Here is an 8,749-nt window from a genome sequence, read left to right on the forward strand (position 1 = left end):
TAGTACAGTTCTTTCCACTAATAGATCCTGCAACACCCCCAAACACCACAGAAAAAAAAATTTCAGAAGACTTCAATGAGCAAGTTATTATTTATTCTGTAAAAATTTGCTCAAATTAAGTATGTATCATGAGAACCTTAGTCCAAAAAGCATTTCGGAGAAAAGACAAAGCAAAAACCTTTAATCTAGTTCAGTTTGTTGAATTAGTTCTTTCTTCTATCTTACTCTTACTTTCTACCCCATTTGTCTTTTACTAACTTCCCTATCAGTCCCTACAAAATTCAAGGAACTAGAATTCAAATAGAAAACAGGAATTGAAAACATGAAATTCATATACAAAATTTCCTACATGTGGTGACTTTTCACGTGTTAAGTCCTTTGAAAGAAGAGATATTTTCTTTCTTCCCACTAAGAAAATAACGTGATATCTGACACGGAACTTGCATATTATTTTGTGAAAGGAGGAAAAGATTACATGAAACAAAGTAAGATCAATCACTGACCAGATACTTAAAATTCTTAAAGTAAGATTAATCTATACACCATGATCAAGTGGGGTTTATTCCAGGAATGCAAGGATTCTTCAATATACGCAATTCTATCAATGTGATAAACCATAATGTCATGAAGAACCTAGGGGTGGGATGGGAATAGAAACGCAGACCTACTGGAGAACGGACTTGAGGATATGGGGAGGGGGAAGGGTGAGCTTTGACAGGGCGAGAGAGAGTCATGGACATACACACACTAACAAACGTAGTAAGGTAGATAGCTGGGGGGAAGCAGCCGCATGGCACAGGGATATTAGCTCGGTGCTTTGTGACAGCCTGGAGGGGTGGGATAGGGAGAGTGGGAGGGAGGGAGACGCAAGAGGGAGGACATATGGGAACATATGTATATATATAACTGATTCACTTTGCTATAGAGCAGAAACTAACACACCATTGTAAAGCAATTGTACCCCAATAAAGATGTTAAAAAAAAAAGATTAATCTGATTAATATAAAATATTTCAATATTAAAGGCTCTGAGAAATCTTCAGTAAAGCTTAGCTTTGCTTAAACCAACATATTCCAAATTTACTTGACCACAGATCCTTTTCCTTCAACTTGGAGTAACACCCATTAACTTTCCCAGGGACACAATGAATACCTTCATTGTACATGCCAGACTCTTGACTCACGTTTGTGAAAACACAAATTTTGTTCTAGTGGATCTAGTCAACATTCAGAATACAACTTGTCAGTTAGCTTAAACAGTTCTTCAGAGACTAAAGATATCCTTAATCTAGAATAAGAATTTATATACATCTTATACCTCCAAAGCAGCAATCAACAAAATTATTTCTGCGGTCCTTAAATACAGTTATGAGATACATAAGGATTTTAGATATCTGATGAGGTGCCATGAAGTTAAATTTTAAACCTTATTTTACCATATAAAATTTTGTAGAAACGGTCAAATAATGTTGCAAAATCAAAACTGAATTTAGTTCTAATAATGTTGAAAATCAGATCATATCCCATTTAACCACTTAAGAGATTCTCATTTCTTAATTTCACTACTATAAGCATGTATAAATCAGGGCATTCTACCTTGACAAATGGAAAATGGATCAACTGATTTTCCAATGCATAAATTTGGCTCTTAAAGACATTTGGTTTTTATAGTTCACTTGTATTAATACTATTTCTAAGATTTTCATTCATTATTGAATTATTTACAGAGAGTAGCCCCCGCTCACCACAACTAGAGAAAGTCCACGTGCAGCAGCAAAGACCCAATGCAGCCAAAAATAAATAAATAATTTTTTTAAAAACATTATCAACCCATTAAAAACAAAAAGTTAGTGCAAAGAAAAACCTCATCTCACCAGGTGACTTAATTATTTGAATAACAGTTGCTAGTTTGAGAACATCTAAAGAGTAGTAATACTCAGTCTTCATAATGAGGGCCAACAAGCAACATAACTGGGAACGTTAACAGTCAACTTCCTGTTCCTCCCTAATCTTCAAAACTAAACACTGCAATAACCCAGAAGCAAAAATATTCTAGGAAGAATTCTGCTTTGAGATAATGACACTTACGCCTACGCTTCCCTTCTGAGCACACATTGCAAATGTCCATAAGGAAGATGCTACACTGGAAAAAAAATGAAACAATAGGAACATAATTTTACAGCGCAAACACTAAACGGTTCAAAATGAATATGAATATTTTAAATTGTCATGGATCCAAATAGAACTACAGACTCCTCACCAAAGTCTGGTGTGTTCTGTGAGTTTTCTTCCTATTATTCAAACCCAATAATTATTTGGATTTTTAAAAGTCTCTCAAATATTTTAAGAATTTTGTTTTATCTAGACTACTGTTGACTCACATAAAGGAACATATGCTAAGGAACAATGACAGAGTCATAAAATAAATCAAAAATTTAAAGTAACTATTAGACTTTTACTATTTATGTAACTTTTGCCAATTTTGTCCTTTCTTGAATTTCTGTCACCCCATGGGTTATTTTACAAAAATGAACTTTAGACATTTTATTCAGAGACTTTTCCAATAAAAGTTTAGGTCCTACAACATTTCTTAAAGGATCTATACTCTAAAACAGCACTCTCCATTCTCTAGAAGCTGATGTTAATCCTTATTCTCCTACCCCCAATACGGCATTGTTTCTGTTTACTACACACACCAAATGAGGAGCCCCAAGAAAGTTTATAGGCTCTGCACCGTCTAAAAGTCAGCAAATCTGGTAAGGCAATTCATTCCTTATTATATATCAATCCTGTCTCCAATCAAATCACAATTCTAAACCTGAATTTTCCCAACATAATGCCCCTGCTGGAAATGATGACAGCAGAAAATGCAAATTAAATTATACACTAGTCAGTCAACTGTCCCTCCAAACAAAAAGGGGAAATTTTTTTTAAGAAGAAAAGAGAACTTACAACTTTTGTTTTAAAAATAATTAGATATAAAGCAGAAACTAACACACCATTGTAAAGAAATTATACTCCAATAAAGATGTTTAAAAAATTTTTAAAAAAAAGGATTTAAATGGATAGCTTCTAATGTGATGTTTTTCCTTAATGATGTAGAAATAGGCCCAAGGAAACTATAATACATACTAGAACAAATACTATTAAATTACTCTATTAAATTAGGAGGTACTTTAGGAGGAACAAACTAAGGTTTCACTCAAATTCCCTGCTCCATTATATCCGAGGGAAACTATTTCCTTAAAGAACAAATGTACCCTGCCACAAATGAAAAGGTTTACGCTTCCAAAGTGCAGACTTACTGAATACAGAACAAAGCCCAAAGTCACTGGCAGGTCGAGAAGGCCCTGAGTGATCCTGGCCTTCAGGGACCTCTCTGACCTCTATTCCCACTCTCCCCACTCTCCCCTCCAGCCACACAGTCCTGCCCACTGCTGTTCCTTGGAGCAGGTTGCAGGGGAAGGAGGAATGTGGATTCTGTTTTGAAGACAGATTGAGAGATGCCTAGCAAACATCCAACTGGAAAAAAACGAGGAAGTTAGGACTCAGATAATGAGAAAATTTAGTCAGCCTGAATATTATTTCAAACTCATGTTTATTACAGAAAAATAATAGATTACAGCTAATAATAACTAACATTTTAAACTACTTGACATTTATTTTATTAATGAAGTGAAAACAGAAGTAATGGGGGAATGATCCATAGTTGCTTATATGCTGGTTGGTTTCATTTCACAAATAACAGTGAATAATTGTGCTTCAATTACTACAGGTGAAAAACGTATAATATACATAGTAAGCTCCACTACACATAACAAAACTATCCATTTAGTATGCCTTAGTATGAAACAATATTATTCCCACTAAATTTTCCATGAAGTTAAAACATGCAAGCATATTTTCCCTATTAACCTTCCCCTTGAAAGATATTTTGGTTTACTATTCAATTTCCTCACTGCAAGATGGAATGGTGATCTTTATCAAGAAGGTGGGGCTTAGAGTAGGACTTAAGGATTTGAATAAATATATTCCAGGTAGGGCTAATTATAAAGAGCAAAGAAGAAGGTCTGTTTTTGTGAGACTGTCAAATAAAACAAGAAGGAAGAGTGAGATTTAAAGGTCAAGGACTAAGAAAGGAGCCGGTCATACAGGACCTTGAAAGCCAAACCTATTTTTTTCCTCCAGAAGGCAACTGGGAAGAACTAAACACAGAAATGAAGGAGGTAGGCGGAGAAATGGTATTTTAGTCAGAGGACATGGTACCTGTATAAGAGTTATTAGAAAAGGGAAAGACCATTAGAAGGCCACCATGGGTATTAGTTAGAGAGAATTACAGATACAGAAATTAAAGTCTTGAGAGGAAGTACAACTTATACAAGTCACATACTCACAAGTGGCAAGAAAAATACATGGTATATGGCCAGGGTGCCGTATTTATTACCGAACTCTTTTTGTCCCTTTAATTCAAAAATTCAAAAATAATTCAAAATATTTGCTTTTTGTAAAAGCACTTAAAGAATAATTGCTTTTTGTAAAAATAAGTGCTCTATACTTAAAAACATGTGAAAACTCTCAGAATACAGGAGTGCAGAGCTGCTACTACAGCATTTCTTTAGATCTAGCATGCTTAATGTTCCAAAGAGGCAAGAGAAGCTTTGATATTATTTAGTACTTACTCTACGTCTACCATGTGCCAGACACTGGGGAAACAGAGATCAACGTGACAGACTCCATCCTTAAGTACATATAATCTAGTAGGGAACAGACCAAGAAACCAACAATGATGAAACACTATGTTAAGTGCTATAATAGAGTATGTTATGTCAGTGTAGTTTAATTCCGTTTGAGAAGAAGAGAGGAAAGGTGCTTCAGTAGAGACCTGAAGAATGAATATGTAGGGCAGAGATGGGGAAGAGGGTTATAGGCAGAGGGACCAGCATGTGCCAAGGTATATAAAGGTGTGAGAAGGTTAAGACATGTTGAGAACTCTAGGTGGCTTAACATTGCTGCAGCATAGGATGTGTGGCATAGACTCATGGAAAATGGGGCTGGAGAGGGAGGTAGGGGCAACATTGTAAGCCATATCAAAGAGTTTGGACTTGATGCCACATGGCAACATTTTTCCAACTGTGGTCTACTGATGACCTACATCAAAATTACCTGGGGCGCTTCTTCTTAAAGTCAGTTTTAAAATGGCATGCCCAAGATCTGAATACTAATTTCCAGAAGGGGGACATTTTTAACAAGTCCCCCCAGGGAATTGCTTATGCCCACAAAAGTCTGAGAACTGCAATAGTGTGTTATAATTACTGGGAGGACTTCCAAGACAAAAGTAATGCAGTTTTGCACGACCACAATTTGGTTAAAGGCAGAACAACCTAGAATAAGTACTCCCGAAGACCATAAAAAAACTAAGCAGCATCAGGATCTCCTAATTAACATACCCTAATTACTCCTCCTCCATGGAAGAAGCAAAAGTTCCATGCTTCTTCTCAGAGTTATTTAGAAATAAATTTCAGTTCTTTATGTCCAGTTACGTTTCAGTAGCTCTATCACAAAAACAGTTTTGAAAAACACCTCCAGGCTTCCCTGGTGGTGCAGTGGTTAAGAGTCCGCCTGCCAATGCAGGGGACATGGGTTTGAGCCCTGGTCTGGGAAGATCCCACATGCCGCGGAACAACTAGGCCCGTGAGCCACAACTACTGAGCCTGCGCGTCTGGAGCCTGTGCTCTGCAACAAGAGATGCCGCGACAGTGAAAGGCCCGCGCACCGCGATGAAGAGTGGCCCCCACTTGCCACAACTAGAGAAAGCCCTCGCACAGAAACGAAGACCGAAAACAGCCAAAAGTAAAATAAATAAATAAAAGAAATGCATTTCCAAAAAAAAAAAGAAAAACACCTCCTATGCTGCTCTAATCTGATAAATAATTCTAAAGAAAAACAGACACCAGAGAAGGGGGCTGTGAAGACTTCCAGGCTCAAGGAGTGCCCCCAAATGCGCAAGATACAACTCTTGCAAAATAAAAGCAAGAGGAAGGAAACCTAAATCAGGCAAAAGAAACAATAAGGAAAAAAACTGTTAAATTTAGTAAGGCGAGAAAAGAGGAAGAGAACCCATCAAAAGGAGGGAGGAAGTCAGAGCTAAGAAGGCAAAGGAGAGAAACAGGACACAACAAAATGTAAAATGAAGTGAGAACTGTAGGGGATAGAGGGCTATTAAGTACTCATCTAAATAGGGCACCAAGAGGTATGTTTCTCTCTGGACCCACAACTCTTAACTCAGTTCTGTTGTGAACTAAATGGTAGCAAGTGTAAATGGCCCAAATGGAAGCTGGGAATTTAATAAACCAATTGAAACAGTATAAAGGCAAGGGTGATAGAAAAGAATAAGAGGAGAAAATAAAATAAAATAAACCAATTGAACTTACATGAGCACTTTACAGAATTAAGATATTAAACATGTTGTGTGTATAGCAACATTTTCCTCAGGTTTTACCTTTTAACTTCGTTGGACTTTTTTTTTTTTAAGACACTGCTGAACATTTTTTTTTTCAAGTTACCAAATGTACAAATAGTGAAAAACATTCTTACACTGTTTTGTTCAGTAAATTCTTCTCCGCCCAGGAATCAGATAAATGGTTATATAAATTTTTAGTTTTATTATTCATTCTTTTATGTAATTATTGCATTTTACATAAGTAACAGTTTTGCAAAAAATGTGAACGTGAGAACCTAAACTGATTTTCCCCCAAATTCTAAATTTCCCAGGCTTGATATGTTTCTTTTATTTATATATATCTATGTTCTATGAACACACTAGGTTCTTTTTTTGAGGATCCTTTTCCAGTGTGAGCCTCTTCTTAAACATCATTTGATAGCTTGTTATTAATTTATAAATCAGGTGAGTTTAAAAAAAGAAATAAAAAGTTCTGTATAACCAATCACTTAAGTTTTTTCTGGAGGTTAGGGGCCCTCAACAGAAAAGGCCCAAGTTCTACTTGGGGTCCAACACTTCAAAACACCTTGCCTACAAATAGCATTATGCAAGATACAAAGAAAGCAAAAAATATCTTCCATGACTTCAGAGAACATTAATCCTAACTATGGGGAAAGGTGGTAAACATAGAGGTATCTTGATTAACAAATTCTCTAAGAACAAAGTTCCTTTTGTAGGCCTGTGCATAAAGGAAGCTACCATCTCCTAAGTGTTGAAAGAGACAAGAAGCAAAGTACTATATCATCCAAAGGCTTTGCAGGAGCATGCCCAGTAAACTCACTGGCCATGAGCAAACTTGCATGGCCTGGTCCTCTGGGAATGAGCTGACACCTGGAACTAAGTTTTGTGAAGTTTCCACATGGAACTGAACCTCCCTAATAAATACAGAGGTGTACTATTCTTGGGCCAGCCACTGTGAACCCCTCCTTACTCAGAGGAAAGAGAAATACTAGGGGAGGTGATTCACACCCTTATACCTACTTCTCTATTTATGTCTCTGTTTTTTGACAACCCAGGATGTAACTAACACATCCTCTTCACTATCATGTACATTAACTGTGAGGTGACTAAAGATCATATAAAGAAGCATAAAAACAAGCAAGAGCTCTTGTAACAGTTGACAGAGTATTATAATGCCTAAGAGCTGAAAGTCAAATCAAAGGCAATTTTGTTAATTTAATGTTTTATTTATCAAGCACTTAAACACAGCCCCTAGTAAAGGAATTCTTTGAACAGGATGAACCATATTCATTCTTTTATTTACACTGGATTTTCATAATACTAGATATCCTTAATCTACTAAACCCCAAACAGGAACTCCTTATCTAAGTGGAAAAAACAATCTTAGTTCAATGTACTACAAAGAAACTCCTACTATTCCCAGAAATAAGATGTTCTAATGATCAATTTTATAATTACTTATTACACAGTATACCACAAACCATAATCTGAAATCACAGGGCAACTAAAAAATAAACAATAAAAACTGAAAAACAAAACCAAAAAATAACAAGTGTAAAGTTCTTTCATTTATATTCCAGCTTTTCAAGTTTATTTCAGAAACTGTGAGAAAATTATTTCTGTTGTTTTTTAAGCCACCCAGTGTGCAGTGATTTGTTACATCAGCCCTAGGAAACTAATACAGTATATATACATATGTGGGTGTGTGTGTAGGTGTGGGTGTGTAGATGTGGCTTCCACAACTGCTTCCAGGGATATTCATCTTGCTCCACACTTGGGACCTTTCCTGCTATACTACTTAAGTATGTAGTTATCTTTGGAGATGGCTAATACTGTTCATGCACTCAGGTTCAACTGAAAGTAGAGGCTACAACTTTACTACTCTATTGGGTAGGAGAAACTGTCTTGAAATTACTGAAAGCTTCATTAGGGTGGTGGTCGACTACTGTTTTTCTCCACTTTTGCCCTATTCTCCTGTAAGACAGGCAAATGCACGGCAGGAAATGCAGCCCCTCAAGGCAGCCCATACTTTGGGGGATAAGGGAGACTGCCAGACAGCTGTAGCCTGCAGCAGAGAAACCATTTGGATTGGATTTTGAATCATCAGTATGAACTCAAGGTTTTAAACAGATAGAGGTAAAGGGAGGGGTAGAAATAAAGGCAGATATTATGTGTATGTGTGTTTATAGGTATGTCCACTGAAAGAGCCTCGTAGCAGTAACACCCCAGTAGCAATAGAATACCTAGTTCTGGGCTTCCCTGGTGGCGCAGTGATTGAGAGTCCGCCTGC

Source organism: Neophocaena asiaeorientalis, unplaced genomic scaffold, assembly GCF_003031525.2.
Source record: "Neophocaena asiaeorientalis asiaeorientalis breed wild unplaced genomic scaffold, Neophocaena_asiaeorientalis_V1.1 scaffold258, whole genome shotgun sequence".
NCBI lineage: Eukaryota > Metazoa > Chordata > Mammalia > Artiodactyla > Phocoenidae > Neophocaena > Neophocaena asiaeorientalis.